This window comes from Piliocolobus tephrosceles, chromosome 1 (genome assembly GCF_002776525.5).
Source record: "Piliocolobus tephrosceles isolate RC106 chromosome 1, ASM277652v3, whole genome shotgun sequence".
Taxonomy (NCBI): domain Eukaryota; kingdom Metazoa; phylum Chordata; class Mammalia; order Primates; family Cercopithecidae; genus Piliocolobus; species Piliocolobus tephrosceles.
In genome coordinates this window covers 13,634,837-13,650,572 of record NC_045434.1, presented here as the reverse complement: position 1 = coordinate 13,650,572, position 15,736 = coordinate 13,634,837, and the positions used below count along the sequence as shown (strand labels likewise).

Here is a 15,736-nt window from a genome sequence, read left to right as displayed (position 1 = left end):
GTCTTGGCATAAACAATACCACAGGAAACCAGGGGCTGGGTCAGCTAGAGGGCCTTTGTCAAGCACTGTGGCTGCTTCTAAGTGTAGAGTGTGGCTAAGTGTAGAGTGTGTCAAGCACTGTGGCTGCCCCGGGCTGGCTGTGTGTGGAAGGTGGAGGCGATACTGTATGGGATGTTGCTCTGCCCTCCATCCATCACATCACAGCCCTCAAAGCCCCCACCTTTGAGGGGGAGCACCTTCCCTTTCCTGCACAAATTCCCACTGACAGTGTGAATGGGCTGGGCTGCTCCTCCTCTTGACTGTCCCACCCCAACCCCCTAATCCCATCACACACAGACCAGAAGGCAAGTTCCATCCACACCCTCGTTCTCCTCATCTCCGAAGTGAGAAAACAATTTCTGCCTTTTGTGGTTGTTGTCAGAGGATGAATTGAGACCTGTGTATTCAGGACCTAGAGCACAGTATGCACGAAATTAATGGTGGTTGCTAATGCTTTATATTTTATTCCCTTAGTTGATGGACTTATATAACATTCCTGTGTTTGCCTCTCTGACTTGCCAAAGAGCATAAGGGCTCAGAGGGAAGGAGATACAGCTAAAATGAATAAATAAATAAATAAATAAATAAGCCCTTCTATGGTTGGAGCATTTGTCCCCTGCAAAACTCATGTTGAAATGGAAGCCCAGTGTGGCAGTATTGAGAGGGGAGGCCTTTAAGTGGTGAATGGGTCATGAAGGCTCTGCCCTCATGAATGAATTGATCTATTCATGGATTAATGGATTAGTGGGTTATTGAGTTATTATGGGAATAGAACTGGCAGCTTTTTAAGAAGAGGAAGAGAGACCTGAGCTAGCACGTTCAGCCTCTTACCATGTGATGCCCTGCACACCTCATCCTCTGCAGAGAGTCCCCAACAGCAAGAAGGCCCTCACCAGATGCAGCCACTCGGCCTGGGACCTCCCAGCCTCCATAACTATGAGAAACAAATTCCTTTTTAAAGAAAAGGAATGTATTACCCAATTTCAGGTATTCTGATATAGGCAACAGAAAAGGGACTAAGACAAGCCCCAACCCTGCCAGTGCCCAGCACAATGGCACACAGTTGTGCATGCCAGCTCCCAGCCAACAGTGGCAGTGACAGGAATAAAAATAGCCCAGGCCCCCAGGATATAAGTAAACAGCAGCATTTCATTTTTCAAGTGGAATTTGGCTGAGGCGACGGCACATTGCACCTCCTTTACCAAACAGCATTTGCCTCTCCCACACCTCACCTCACCCAACCCCTCACTGACCACTTGGAATTTAGGGTGATTCACCTGGACCCCAAAGCCATTACCCCCCCGCAGAGGGCAGCAAAGGGACAAGTCACAGGGAGGATCCTTTGTTCACATCCCCCTGGATGTGCTCTTCAGACGCGAACTCACTCTCTACGTTCTCGAGTCCAAAAGTATGAGAAAAGGAGGAAATGTTCGGCTGGGCATTTCTTAATCAGGCAAAATAAACTCGGCTACAAGCAGCTTCGAATCTGCCCTCTGGGAGCAGTTCTCTGCCTTTGACACGCTCCCTGGAGACCCATGCTTTAGAAAGGAGATTTAAGATTCCCACCCTCCAGTAAACGCACTCCTCAATTGCAATGCAGCAAAAATAGCCACATATAGGCCATGATAAACCCGTGGCCCTGCCGTATAAACACAGGCTTCTCTCTCTTCTCACCATGGCCTTTGAATCATAATAAACTTCCCCTGGGTTTTGGGTAGTTGTGTTTTTGTTGCATTTTGTTTTGTTTCCAATGCATTTAAGTGCCAACCACCCCCTCCTCGTCCACATTTGCATTATGGACAACCTCGTGCCTTTCAGTACAAATGATCCAATGGCAACACGCAGCTACCAACCCGCCCCATTTCTAGGAAAAGCTGAAGTTGATCATCCTCAGCGCCTTGGTGTGAGAACACAGGCCGGGGGCTTCCGATCTCTTGCCCATTCTGCATATGAAAGAGGGAGTGAGAAGGAAGACACAGGGCCTTCTCCAAAACACAGCGGGGCGCTGTCTGCTGGTGGCCCGCCAAAGCCGTTCTGTTGTTCCTCCATGGAAGCAGCACCTCTACCTGGGCATATGGCCTCCCAGAATAAACACCACCTTCTCAGCCTCCTTTGCCGCCAGATGTGGCCATGTAGTAAGGGCTAGGGAGCGGCAAGTAAGCTGAAGTGTCCTGTGGCTGCACTTGGCATTTCTTCTTTGTCTCCTTTTCCTTCCTACTGCCTGAAATGTGGGTGTCACCATCTCCGACCGCGAGGATGAGGAATGGCTTTGCAGACAGGTACTTTAACAAGGACAGAGCTGTGGATCTAGAGAATCTGGGCCCCTGAGGTCTTAGTGGACCACTTCCCTCTGGACTTGGTTTACGTGAAAGAAACTCCCATCTTGTTTAAGCCATACTTACGTTGGCCCTTTTGTACCTTGGAATTGAGGACACTCCCCACCTCCCCCACTTTGCCTCCTTTAGGGGTTTCCAGGCCAGACTGTCCCCAAGTAGGGATCGGCCTATGGAGTTGAGGGCCTCCCCACCCCCCTTACCTTGCCTCCTTACAACAATTCTATCCCAAAACAAAGTCGCCACTGAAGATAGTTAGATTTGGGCAGGTCTAATCCACTAGATCCTGTCTACAAAGACACTCCTCGTCGTGAGAACCAAAAAGTACCAGTCATTGCCCAAACAGCCTTAAGATGGTGTTCAGAAAAGCAGAGCCAGTGGTCCATCCTTTCATTTCTCAATTATTTTATGAGTGAAGACTCTGCACCAGGCACTGGACTAGATTCTGGAGATACAGCTGTAAACAGGACAGACTGGGCCCTGGCCTCCCGAGGAAAGCTCACAATCCCACAGAGAACCAGCAGGTGCAATAAAATGAAGGATACATGATCAGGGCAGCGTGAGGTACCGTGTATGGCTGGGACTCTGCCTGGTCAGGGAGCATGTCCTTTGATGTGTGAGCTGAGACTTGAAGGGAACTTAACAAGGATGTCCATTCATCCTGCATTTATCAGACTCATTGTCACTGGAGGACAAATGGCTAGGGCTGGTTGAGGGAGAAATATGTACAAGAGCTGGGAGGCAGAGGTGGAGGGGCTCACGGGAGGGGCTTGCTAAGGCTTACGCACTGCCACTGTCTGCTGGGTCACCATGCCATCAACCACAGACAGCCTGGCATCAACCTCTGGCTTCCACGCATCCTCGTCTTCAGCTTCAGGTGCACCTGCACCTGGTTCAATACAAGTGCTGGATCAGCTGCGGGTGCAGCTCCATGGTGGAGGGCACCAATGTGGTGGGGACAGAGATGGCCACTGTGTCCCCGCAGGCTCCACTTTCCCTCTTCTCTCCTCCACACAACTCGCTGTGCTGACTTGCAGAGACCGCAGGCCAAACACCTGGATCAAAGGCAACAGCTCTCCACAGGTGTCTTCACATGCTCCCCTGGGTGTTCCCAAGCGAACCCTTGCCTCTGATCCCCACACAGAGACCTCCCAGATTTGACTTCCCAGCTCCTCCCACGATGGGGCCAAGCCTGCATCCCTCTAATCAATCTCTCATTCCTTTAGCTTCATAACCGTTCTGCTTTTCTCTGTCAGAGTCTAACTGATCCAAATATCAATGCCGTGACATTTCAAGAAAGCCTATAGCGTTGCTGCAGATTACCGGACATGTAAATACAATGAATAACCTTGGGACATTTGGTGAAATGTGAATCAGGACTTTATGTTAGATAACAATAGTGGATGTGGTAAACATATTGTGGTTATGTAAGAGAAAGTCCTTGTTCCTAAGGGTTGCTAACATATTTAAAGGTGAAGAGCCATAATGTCTACATCTTAATCTCCAATTATTCAGCAAAAAATCGGAATAATATCCATACCTAGAGAGAGAGAAAGCAAAATGTTCCTTTATAAATTCACAGGAGAGATACACAGGTGGGCCTTTTACCATGCTTGCAACTTTTCCAAGGTGTGAACTTTTTTCCAAAATAAAAAAGCAAAGAAAACAATGGAAAGATTAAAAAGCGTAAGGAGAATACGAGGTGGACAGAGGCAGGCTGGCAGAAGGTGCTGAAGGAAGAACTTGGAACTCCTGAGTCACTGAGACTGATCACTCTGGGGGAACAGTCAAGCCCGGACACCCCTAAAGGCTGGGGGAAAGAGCCACATGGTGTCCTCTGGCTCTGGGCCTCAGCCTCCCCACCTGTCAACAGCCACCTTCCTAACTTTGTTTGCCCTGCTATTTATAGAGCGATCACTTTTCTACATAAAGCCCCGAAATAGAAGTGTTGAAAGAGCAGCTGGTGCCTCACGGGAACCTAATAAAACGTCTGTTTCCAAACAGGCCTGCTTCTCTCCGTCATAAATATTCCGTAGTTCTTGCGCTCTCATTCTGTAATAGCAGGCGCATTTGCATAAAAACAGGATTTAGTTTATTAAGAATGTATCCCTTCCCTGCTGTTTACTGCCTGTCAGAAGATTCCCAGGGTCACACATGACATGACCCGGGGTGGGATCACACCTGACTTTAGCCCACAGGTGAGCGGTACCCCACAAAAAGACAGAGTGGCCAGGCTGGGCGTGGTGGCTCACACTTATAATTCCAGCCAGTTTGAGAGGCCAAGGCGGGTGGATCACCTGAGGTCAGGAGTTCGAGACCAGCCTGGTCAACATGGTGAAACCCCATCTCTACTAAAGATACAAAAATGAGCTGGGCGTAGTGGTGGTGAGTGCCTGTAATCCCAACTATTCAGGAGGCTGAGTCAGGAGAATCACTTGAACCTGGGAGGTGGGGGTTGCAGTGAGCTGAGAAGCACCACTGCATCCCAGCCTGAGCAACAGAATGAGACTCTGTCTCAAAAAAAAGACAGTGAAGGCTTAAAGAAGGGTGTGGACGTCCTTGGGCTTCTATTCCTCTATTACAGAAAACACACACACACAAGTTGACACACATACACACACGCCAAGCGAATTCACTGGCCAGGTCCCTAGGGGGACGTTTGGTGGAGCCCTGGGAGGGCAGCCATCACCAGATGGAGAGGCAGACGCCTGAGATGGCCTTTAGGGTCCTCTTGTCCCCTGAGACTTCCTGTCTTTTTTTTTGGCTTTCAGATTTGTCATCGGATGATGTATTAGTGTTCTAAGACCGTGCTGTGGTTTGAAGCCAGGTATCCTTCAAAACTCATGTTGAAACCAAATCCCCAATATGACGGTATTGAGAGGTGGGGCCTTTAAGAGGTAGCTGGGTCATGAGAGCACTGCCCTCATAAATGGATTAATCCATTTGTGGATTAATGGGTTCATAGGTTATCGTGGAAGGGGAACCGGTGGCTTTATGACAAGCGGAAGAGAGACCTGAGTTAGCCCGCTCGGCCCCTCACCGTGTGAAGCCCTGCTCTGCCGTGGGACGCTGCAGAGAAGGCGCTCACCAGATGTGCCCCGTTGACGGTGGACCCCCCAGCCCAGCCTTCTGAACTGTAAAAACTAAATCCTTTACTTTACAAATTACCCAGTTTCAAGTAATTCGATAGAAGCAACAAAAAACGGACTAAGACAGGCTGCTGTAACAACTCTATCCCAAGCCGGGTGGCTTAAACAAGGGGAATTTCTTTCTCGGAGTCTGGAAACTGGGAGACCTAAGATCAAGGTGCCGGCTGATTGGGCCCCTGGTGAGGGTGCCCCCTGGCCTGCAGCCAATCACCTTCTCCCGGTGTCCTCACGTGGTGGAGAGAGAGAGGAGCGTGGAAGGGCACCAACTCTATCGGATTGGGGTCACCCTAACGACCTCACTTAACCTCAGCCACCTCCATAAAGCTACGATCTCCAAACACAGTCACATGGAGGGCTGGAGCCTCAACATATGAACTGGTGTTGCTGCGGGGACACAGACAGTCAGTCCATACAAATGACAGCACTGCTGTCACTGAGGGCCCCAAAGCCCTCCTTCCAGTGAGAACTGAAGAATGTGCCCTCCTCTCAGCTGCCCTGGGCCCTGTGACCATCATTCTTGCCAAATGAAGTCCTTGGTGCCACCAATTGCAGTGGGTAAAGGGCCTGCCTCCCGCTGAGGGGGCCAAGGGGCTGAGACCAGAGGAAAGTAAGATGGAAAATGCCCAGGTTGCTGCCTGCAGAGCAGGTGAGGACCTGTGGGTGATGAGCACACCTCTCCCAGAGACAGACCGTGGGAGAAGCACCCGGTGACGCCCTGGGGGACTGGCACTCAAGGGTTCTGCAGGGCCTGCCCTGAGCCCTGCGCTTCTCCCGTGCGAATGCCATTAAGCTTTTTTGTTCATTGTTGCATGCCTAACAATTGGGAATGTTTTACTTGGAAGCGGTGTGTGATTCCCATCATGCTGTACTTCCTTTGTACCGAACAAGTGTTATTTAATGGGGCAGTTTTGATTGTTTTGGAGATAGGCGTCTATTTGGGAAGAGGCGGGGTTTGTGTGAGTTTGATTGTATTGGCCAGCTTCCTCTATTTTTTCTGGGAAATCCTTCTTCCCGTGTGTGTAGATGGCAAGTGTTACAGAACCACATAACCACGCAGCCTGTGAGACCCTTGCCCTGGACGGCTTTGAGGCGTCCGACCCGGCCTGCAGTTCCAGAGTCCTGGCGGAGGCCACAGAGGGTGAGGGCAGAGGTTAAGTTCGTGGCGCCTGGGAAAGTCACACTCCTGTAAAGCCATCAGTGCGAGCTCGCCTGTCCCCTTCACAGGCTGGAGACGGGTGTATCGAGTTCCATATGCAATTCCAGAGGCCTCTTGCTTTCTTCTGGGTCAGGCAGGCTTGGGGCCCCTTCCTTCCTGTCCCTGGGCCCCCTCCCCCACACTGGGAGGCCTTTCCTCTCTCAACCAATGTCAGCTTTCAATTAAAGAATGACCATTGTTCCTTCTGGGGGAAAAGAGGCCCCGTCCCCTCCATCCTATCTCATATCCTGTTCCTGGTTTCTAAGACCCTCTACCTTGGGGCCAAGGCTTTTGCACCCACCTGAGACTCCTGCGTTTCCTGCTCCTGCCCCCCCTTACTCTCACCCTCCAGCTTCTGGCCTTTCCCTTGCAGGCCTTTCTGGCCACCAAGGCCCCCCACCATCCACCCCTGGTGCCCTCCATCTTGCACAGCCCTGGCCTCTGATTTACCTAGGCAGCTCTGCCTCCTCTTTCCTCACCTTCATGCTCCATTGTTCTTGGGCACATTTACCCAGGACCTAGCCTGAGAGACACACAGCGAATTCCCCAACCAGAGTCCTTGGTCCTTCCGGGCAGGCATCCCTCAGGACGCAGACTGCAGACAGCTTGCGACCACCGGGGAGGGAGGTGACTCTCCCCCATGTCTTAATGCCCACATGAGCTCCAGGCAGTGTCCAGCCTCACAGATACATGTGGCCACCGAGTTGCATGCTAGCTGCCCCTCCCTGGAGGAGCCATTTCTTTGGGCTGCTAGGAACAGGCCTGGGTCCTGCCCTCCCGCTGAGGCCCAGGAGCAGCGCTGGCTGACTTGGAAGCCCAAAGCCAGAACATCCTTTCTATCTTTTGCAGCCAAAAGCTATTTTCTGTTTACCTCTGGAAGTTCAGTTCCTTCTGAATACTGAAAAAATTCTACTGGGATCATTGCCCTACACAGAAAAGCAGACAGAGTTGGGAGTTTAACTCAAGAACCTAGAACCCCCCAAATTCTAGGTAACCTGAGGGCACATCCCTCGCTCCTCGTGCCTCTCTGTTTCTCTGTGGTCTTGCTGTGAAGGAGTGGTGTAGAAACGTTGTAGAAGAAGAAAGCTCTGGGCATAGACACAGTCCTGTTCTGCCTGTCTTATCCCCACTGCTGTGGCCGGGAAGAGAGAGAAACATGCTTCGAGAATTTTGCAATTTCATCCTCCTGGGTTTATCAAATGTCTTTTTTTTTTCTTTTTTTTTTGAGACCGAGTTTCGCTCTTGTTGCCCAGGCTGTAGTGTAATGGCATGATCTCGGCTCTCTGCAACCTCTGCCTCCTGGGTTCAAGTGATTCTCCTGCCTCAGCTTCCCGAGTAGCTAGGATTACAGGAGCCTGCCACCACACTCAGCTAATTTTGTATTCTTAGTAGAAACAGGATTTCACTGTGTTGGTCAGACTGGTCTTGAACTCCTGACCTCAAGTGACCCACCCACCTTGGCCTCCCAAAGTGCTGGGATTACAGGCGTGAGCCACCACACCTGGCCTAAAATGTCTTAAACCCACATTTCACCCAATTTCACAGAAAACTTAGTAGTTTTTCTGATACACAGGCATACTTGTTGGAGGAGGGGAGTGCTCCCTGCTTCGTGTCCCCAGAGACCAAAGCCACCACCACTCTCTGGGCCTGGCCAGGCTGGGCTCACCATCCCCCACCCAGCTGTTCTGCTTTCTGCTGGACCCTCCTCCAGCTGGCACCACTGGGGCCCCTCTTCTAGCACCCCACAGCACTTTCCTGCTCAGACCTCACCACTGCCACTTGCTACTGCCACAGCCACACCTCCTCCCAGCCCCTCCCATTCATGCAGAGCTCACACAGAGCCTCAGTTTCCTCCCACTTCCCAAAAGGGACAGCCAGTCCAGGTGCAGTGGTCCATGCCTGTAATCCCAGCACTATGGGTGGCAGAAGTGGGAGATTGTTTGAGCCCAGGACTTTGAAACCTGCCAGGGCAACATAGAAGACTTTGTCCCTATTAAAAAAGAATAATAATAATAAAATAATCAAAATAAAAGAGGCAGCTGGTGCGGGTCAGGCTACCTCCTTCTGTCCTGGGGCCTTGTGCAGAAATAGCCCCCTTCAGCTGAGTGACTTGATGGGTGATACTCACTTCCGAATTCTTTGGGGGTCTCTTTACAGATTGGAACCTCGGTAGGTGACAGCATCTCCTCAGGACAGAGCAACACTGGGCAGGTTAGGGAAGCAAGGCAGTGGCCACATGGGCCATCCAAGGCTGTCTTTCATCTTTTTTACCTTCAGAGACTAGATCAGTTTGTATCCAGGGGCCACGGGTCCCTTCCAGCACTATGGAGAACATGCTCATAAGGGTGTCAGCACACGCACAGCCCTGCACCTGTGCTCACCCAGGAGCCAGCGGCCTGTATGTCTTTGCCTTCTTTGTTCCAGTTCCTGGGAAAGAAAGTGGGTCCATGAAACCTGCGCTCCATCCAGGTTCCAGGGCCTGCTGAGACAACACAGGTTGGGGCTTACACCAGAACCTGTCTTGTAGTGAGTCTGCACCAAAAAATAAATGCTCACCACGGTTTTTATCTGGTTTCAGGTGAACAAGAGCATGTACCTCTCAGGGCTGTCGTGAGGATTAAATGAGATGAGGCATTGAACATGCTTAGAGCGTGACACGGTGCAAGGCACACGGTAAGTGACTATGAGGAAGCATTTAACTAGAATTACGGTTGCACATCCTCAAGGCTGCTGACAATACACACAAATTTCAGGACTCAAAACAATAATTCGTGTAAGCCTTCATTGTTATCATTATTAGGCTGTGACTAGCCACCAGGCTATGAGAGGTGACCCCGAGTGGTTCAGCGGGACCTCAGCCTCTGAACGAATGTCATCATCCTGCTGAGTTCCTGAATCCACCATTATTAAATTAGGACATTCTTTTCATGGGCAAATTCCAAAGTAGAATTGTCAGGAGTTGCATAATTAGTGAGATTTACTGGCATGAATTATTTGTCTTTTGAGTGTTGACCCTTGATTCTCTAGAAGACTTGAAGAGCTAAGAGTTCAACTCTTCCTCCAGATTCAGGTCCCAAGATCTCCCACCTGCCCAACTTGTTTCTGCCCTCCTTCCCTTCCACCCAAGGAAGCATGTGAATGTGGTGCCCAGAGTTCCCGGGGCACCTGGCCAAGGCCACTGTCGACACCCACATACCCAAAGAGCGTGCACGCGTCTCTGGGATTCTTTCCTCTCAAAGCCCAGAGCCATGACTGTCCCCTGCAGACACAGGGTTTCAGGTCAACTCAAGCCAGAGGTCAATCAAGTCCCAGGCCAGAAAATGCAATGGCTGGAATGTTCCTTAGAAACAAATGAGTTTCTCTGTGATGCAAGGGTTAGACGGAAGCAGGCAGGTTAACGTGCCATGTGTCAGAAGATTTCATCTAGATTGAGAGATGTGAATAAATGGCCTGGAGATAATGCTTACTGGGAATTTGGGAAAGTCAGCAGGACAGACATAAACTTCTACCAAGGACAGGGTGCAAAGGCCCATGGGTAGCTCCTGAGGGGAGGTGGCAGGTGGGATGGGGAAGGGAGACCTCCCCATCCAGGGAAAGGCTCTCTCAGTATTTACCTGCTTTAGCTATTGGTCTTTTCAGTAAAATTTATTTAAACACACAAAGGCTACCCCTGTATCATGTTTTTCCAAAATTGTCTGGTCCAGTTCCTTTCCCTCAGCTTTGTATTGTCTATTTAGCTTAGTTTTCTCCTCCCTTAATGAGGACTTACCAACTTTTTTTGCTTGCAAATGTCTAAAACCAATTACACAGACTTTCATGAGAAAGCTTTATCAAAACAGTAGACACACGTTACTGCCTTGCTCCTATAAGCAGAAAACCACCCAGGACCGTGCATTTGCAGAATGGTTTTCAAACTTAATCTATGGCTTAAAGGCTGAGACAATTATCAAAGGCTGTTAAGTTCACTCCTTAGTTTGAAAAAGCAGAACTAAAGTGGACACCCCTGTGTGTCCAGAGCTGCACCCTCCCCAAGGCAGGGCAAGGCACTCAGGGGTTTCTCCAACCCCGTAGGGCTGATGACCCAAAACACACACTTTGGTTCGACATCGGGAAAACGACAGCCCTATTCCTGTATTGCTTAAGGAAGAAAGAGGTGTGTACAGAGGCCCACTGCTAACCCAGACCAGGAATCATTGCTGGAAGGAAGAAACACCTGGAATGTATGGACAAGGACTTCTGTTTTCCTTCTGTCCATGGGTTTCCCAATCCAGGGGCTCGCCTCCTGCAGGAGGCCTTCCTCAGCCAAGTCGATTAATTTCTGTGCCAGCAACGTGCAGACAACCTCCAGAAAGGGCCTGTGCTCTCCTTCCACGGTGCTGCCTGCACTTTCCTTCCAGTAGGAACTTTCCCATCATGCCCATGCTGTTGAGGTGATGGTGCTGTGATTTCCAGCACCTTCCCATCAGTAGGAGGAGCCTTCCCATCATGGCCCATGGTTGCTGGAGGTGATGATGCTGCCTGTGCTTTCCTTTGAGTAGGAACTTTCCCATCATGGCCCATGGCTGTTGGAAGTAGTGATGCTGCCCAGAGGTTTCTCTCGCCACCCGCCCTTTCCCTGAGAGGGTGCCTCCATCCTGCAACTCCAACCACCTGCTGCTTTTGACAGCCAATATCTTCTGCACGAATTTCTCCTGTGAGCACCAAATCCAAAATGCCCAGCATCCTGCTGGACACTAGATTTTTCAAACTCAACATGCCCCAACTCAATGCCTCATCTTCCCCCTACTTCCTTCCCAAATGTATGGTTCTTATCTTCCTTCTCTCCCCAACCCCCTGCACATATTCAACTTACCTTCTTCTTTGCTTCAAAATGTCTACTACCAATTATGTAGATTCCAAGTCCTCTAGATTCAACCTTAGTAAGGTCTTTGCTCCCACCCACTCCTCCATATCCCCACAGCAACAGCACCATTTCCCGACCTCAGCACCTCTCATCTGGCCTTGCACTGCTCTCCAACCGTTCCTGCAGGCTTGCCTTTCTCTGTCCATCCTCAGCAAACCACCAGGGCATCCGTCTAAGGCAGGAAGCTCTGATCACCTTATTTTCCAGCTGAAAGCCCTCAGTGGCTCTCCCTGGCTGGCCTCCCCTTCATCCTGCCTCCTGCTGGCCCAGACCCACCTCATTCCTTATCTCCAGCTACACCAGTGCCTGACTTTTTCCAAACACATTGCATTGTCTTGCACACAGAGTCTCTGCCCGCCCTCCCCACCAGCAACTATTTTCTGTCTCTCATGTTTCCACTAAGCAGCACCACCCCCATGACCACGTTTCCCCAGCATAGCACAATGCACCCTTGGTACACGCTGCTCCCTTGGCAAGAATTTTTTTCTCTTTGCCTGCTCAGCTACTGGACTGTAAGCTTCTTGCAGACAGACGTTAGGTCTTGATTCTCTTCCTCACATCCCTAGCGCCTAGCATAGTACCTGGCACACAGAGAGTACATAATGAATATTTAGGGAAAGAGGCAAGAGAAGGGAGAAGAGGAGAGAAGAAAGAGAGAAAGAAAAAAGAGAAAAGAGAAGAACAGAGAAGGAGAAGGAAAGGAAAGAGTCAAAAGACCAACAGAATTGGGTTATACACTGCCCATATACCTGGGGAGTTAAGATGTGTGTGCACATTGCGTGTGTGTGTGTGTGTGTGTACACACACAGATGCTACAGTCCTTTAAACGATTTAGCGTAACTCCAAGTACAGCTCAAGTTGCAAACTGTAAATACACCTAGAGAGCCACAGCATTTTCCTTGGAAGACATTCACGGAGTATTACTCAGCACATGTCACCAGAGGCTCACCATGGGTCAGGCCTCATGCTAGACACTAGGAAGACAAAAAACGGATGACAATTTGTTTTTATCATTGAGAAGCTCAGAGGAAACATCTGGGCAGCAAACAAATGGTCCAAGTCTGGCCAGCAGCTGTTTTTGTAAATAAAGTCTTATAACAACACAGCCATGCCATTTACTATCGGGCCCTTTGCAGAAGACATCTGCTGGCCTTGCCCTAGATAGTAGAGGCCTCAAGGCCCTTGGCCTTGTCCACTGCCAATAGCACAGTGCCTAGCCCCTTGCTAAGTGCTCAACAAACCCATCCTCAAGGCTCCAGAAACTCTCTGGAGTCAGGCTCACTGGTGGAGAAGAATTACTCCTCTTTATCTAACATTGAAATAAGTGTGCATTTTCCTCCAAGCAAATGAATGCCACTAGAAGGGCAGCATGATATCCATCAGCTGTTGGTGACCTCTCTACAGACATGACAGACTCATTTCCGGGACCAGCCCTTTATACAGAGACTTCCATCCAGCATCCTCATGGTATCTGGTCCGGGCTGTACAAATCCAGAGACCTAGAAACAGAAACTGTGATTCCTCTTGAGAAGTGAGGCTGCTATGTGGCTGGCGTCCACACCACACTGCCAGCTTCAGGCTCCATTGCCTTATCTTAAATTACAAACTCTACCAGAAGAAAATGTCACCCTTCTGCTGCGGTTCGGAAGGCTTTGTGTGTGTTAACAATTGTCTTGGAACCTGCACTCAAGACGACCTCAAGCACGCTTTGTTCTTCTGCTCTGGACATGTTGTGGCCATCAGGGTGAAGAGAGAGATGAGAACAGAGGCTTGGACAAGACAGCCCTGGCTGACCAGTCAAGTGTAGAAGACACATACACACATTTCCTTTTTTTCTTTTCTTTTTCAACTTTTATTTTAGAGTCAGGGAGTACCTGTGCAGATTTGTTACAAAGGCATATAGCATGATTCTGAGCTTTGGGGTATGATTGGCACCCAGGGAATGAGCATAGCACCCACCAGGTAGTTTTTCAGCCCTTGCCCCTGCTCCCCTCTCCTTGGTCAAGTAGTCCCCGGTGACTATTATTCTCATCTTTATTCATAATAGCAAAAACACAGAATCAACCCAGGTTTCCATCAATGGTGGATTGGATTAAGTTGTGGCTCATATACATCATGGAGTACTATGCAGCCAAAAAAGAATGAAATCAGGTCTTTTGCAGCAACATGGATGTGGCTGGAGGCCATTATCCTAAGCGAATTAATGCAGGAACAGAAAACCAAATACATCATGTTCTCACTTATCAGTGGGAGCTAACCACATACCTTTTGGAAAGCACCAGAACACTGGTTTGTTCCTGCTTTGTCTTGGCACCAACCCACTCAACCCCTGACTCATCTTTCTCTGCAACACTCCTGTTTACTTTTCTCTAACATGGAGAAGGTAATTCTCAGTGGAAGAACTATGGGAGGTATTTAGCCCAAACATCCTCTAAGACAGTAAAGCGTTAACAGCTTAGAAAGAGCTGCAGACTATTAAAATGTGAGCTGCATTAGTCAGCTGAACCAAGAATTCTCATCCTGGCCCTTGCTCTTGGAGGGAATGCATGCCTTAGTGCTTACTCAGCTCTTAAACAGGCTTTGTTGTTTTGTGTGTTTTTGTTTCCTGTGACTGTGTTTAACTTTTTTTAAACTGTGGTTTAAGAAAAAAAAAGTTGATCAGTAAGTCAAAGTGTCAGAACTGTCTGGGTCAAAGCAGGCACTCATAGGGAAGCAGGAAGGCCAATCTGTAGGTTTAGGGGAAGGGAGGGGAGGAAACCAAATTTTCATTCCACACCAAGCCTGCAAAATCATACAGACGGGAGAGCCCAGACGAAGCTAAATGTCATTTTCTTTATCCTAATTTATTGATTTCTGCTGGCTGTCGGGAGTGCTCAGGGGAGGAGGCGTGCTGAGTCCATAGCTAATGCTTTTCGTTGATCTCACAATTAGTGGGCCCGGGAGCTTGGGGAAGGGGGTACCATGGAGTGCAGGGAAATGGTGACCAGATGCAAAAGAATCATGGTGGCCAGAGCAAAAAAATATGTGCTCACATTTCTCTCTCTGCAGTGTTTCCGAAAACGCCTCTTCGTTTACTTGAAAGAGACCTCATGCCAAAAGATGCATGGCATCATCTCCCACCTGCTCAGTCATGCCTTGAATCGCAAGCCCAGAAACGCAACTGCTGCCGGTGGGGGGTACACCCGAAAAATCATCATCCCAAGAACACCTGTTAAAAAGTTCACAATGGCAGAAATCCCCGGTGCCGCATGGAGAATCTTCACTCAAGTGCATCACCCCCTAGATGGTAGGAAGGTCCAGGGGCAGGTGTCCAGTGGGGCCAGGGAGACACGCAGGTTCGAGGTTGTTCTACAACCCCGAGAGAAATATCTGGGCCTCAGAATGTCAAGAGAGCTGGTTCTTCAGAGTTCTGTTTTCCATTCTGCTACTTTGAGAGGGATGTGGGCTTTCATTATGCTCATTATTTTCATGAAAACTCATTACAAAACTGAAACCAACATCACAGAACAATGAGGAATCACCAGCCCGTTGCACAAGTTCAGAGAGGCACATATGCCCACTGCAATGCTTCCTTTCCAAAGCTCTTTGGTTCTTGTGTGGAGTGGCCTCCGCCACAGGCTTTCCCGGGTCACATCTGCTCCGCACTTCTTTCCAGGTGCCTCTGTCCCCCGCGGTCTCACCTCCGGCCTGGCGGGCCCCTGGACGGGCATGTGGCACTGACCCCGCTGCAGTCTCCAGGTTCTCAAAGCCAGCTGCCTACTGGATATCGCACCCCTAAAGTCCCACCAATGTGTCCTCAACAGGATCTCCTCATGGCTCCCCTTTCTGGTGAAGGCTGATCAGCTTCCAGCCACACAGACGTGAAGCCTCGCTGTCTCCAAGGAGCCCTGGAGTCCTGTGGATTCCCCTTCTGAATATCTCCTCATTTTGACCTCCTCCTCCTCACACCCACCGCCCTCCACCCGGCCCGGCCTCAGCCCAAAAGGGCCTCCTCTCCAGACTCTGTCCGGGTGTCTGCCGCCTCACCTCTACCCTGCCCTCCGCCTCACCTCTACCCTGCCCTCCGCCTCCCTCTACCCTGCCCTCCGCCTCACCTCTACCCTGCCCTCCGCCTCAC

The 15,736-nt window shown here is 50.0% G+C and overlaps 1 long non-coding RNA gene across 3 annotated transcripts in view; it reads right to left on the bottom strand.

Annotated features, from left to right (window-relative positions):
* Positions 1 to 14,443: 14,443 nt before the first annotated feature.
* The window catches only part of LOC111545252, a 34,384-nt gene continuing 33,091 nt past the window's right edge, over positions 14,444 to 15,736 (bottom strand). For all 3 annotated transcript variants that reach the window (XR_002732382.1, XR_002732383.1, XR_002732384.1), the window contains one exon: positions 14,444 to 15,514. This is a non-coding gene — a long non-coding RNA (uncharacterized LOC111545252). The remainder of the gene's footprint in view (positions 15,515 to 15,736) is intronic.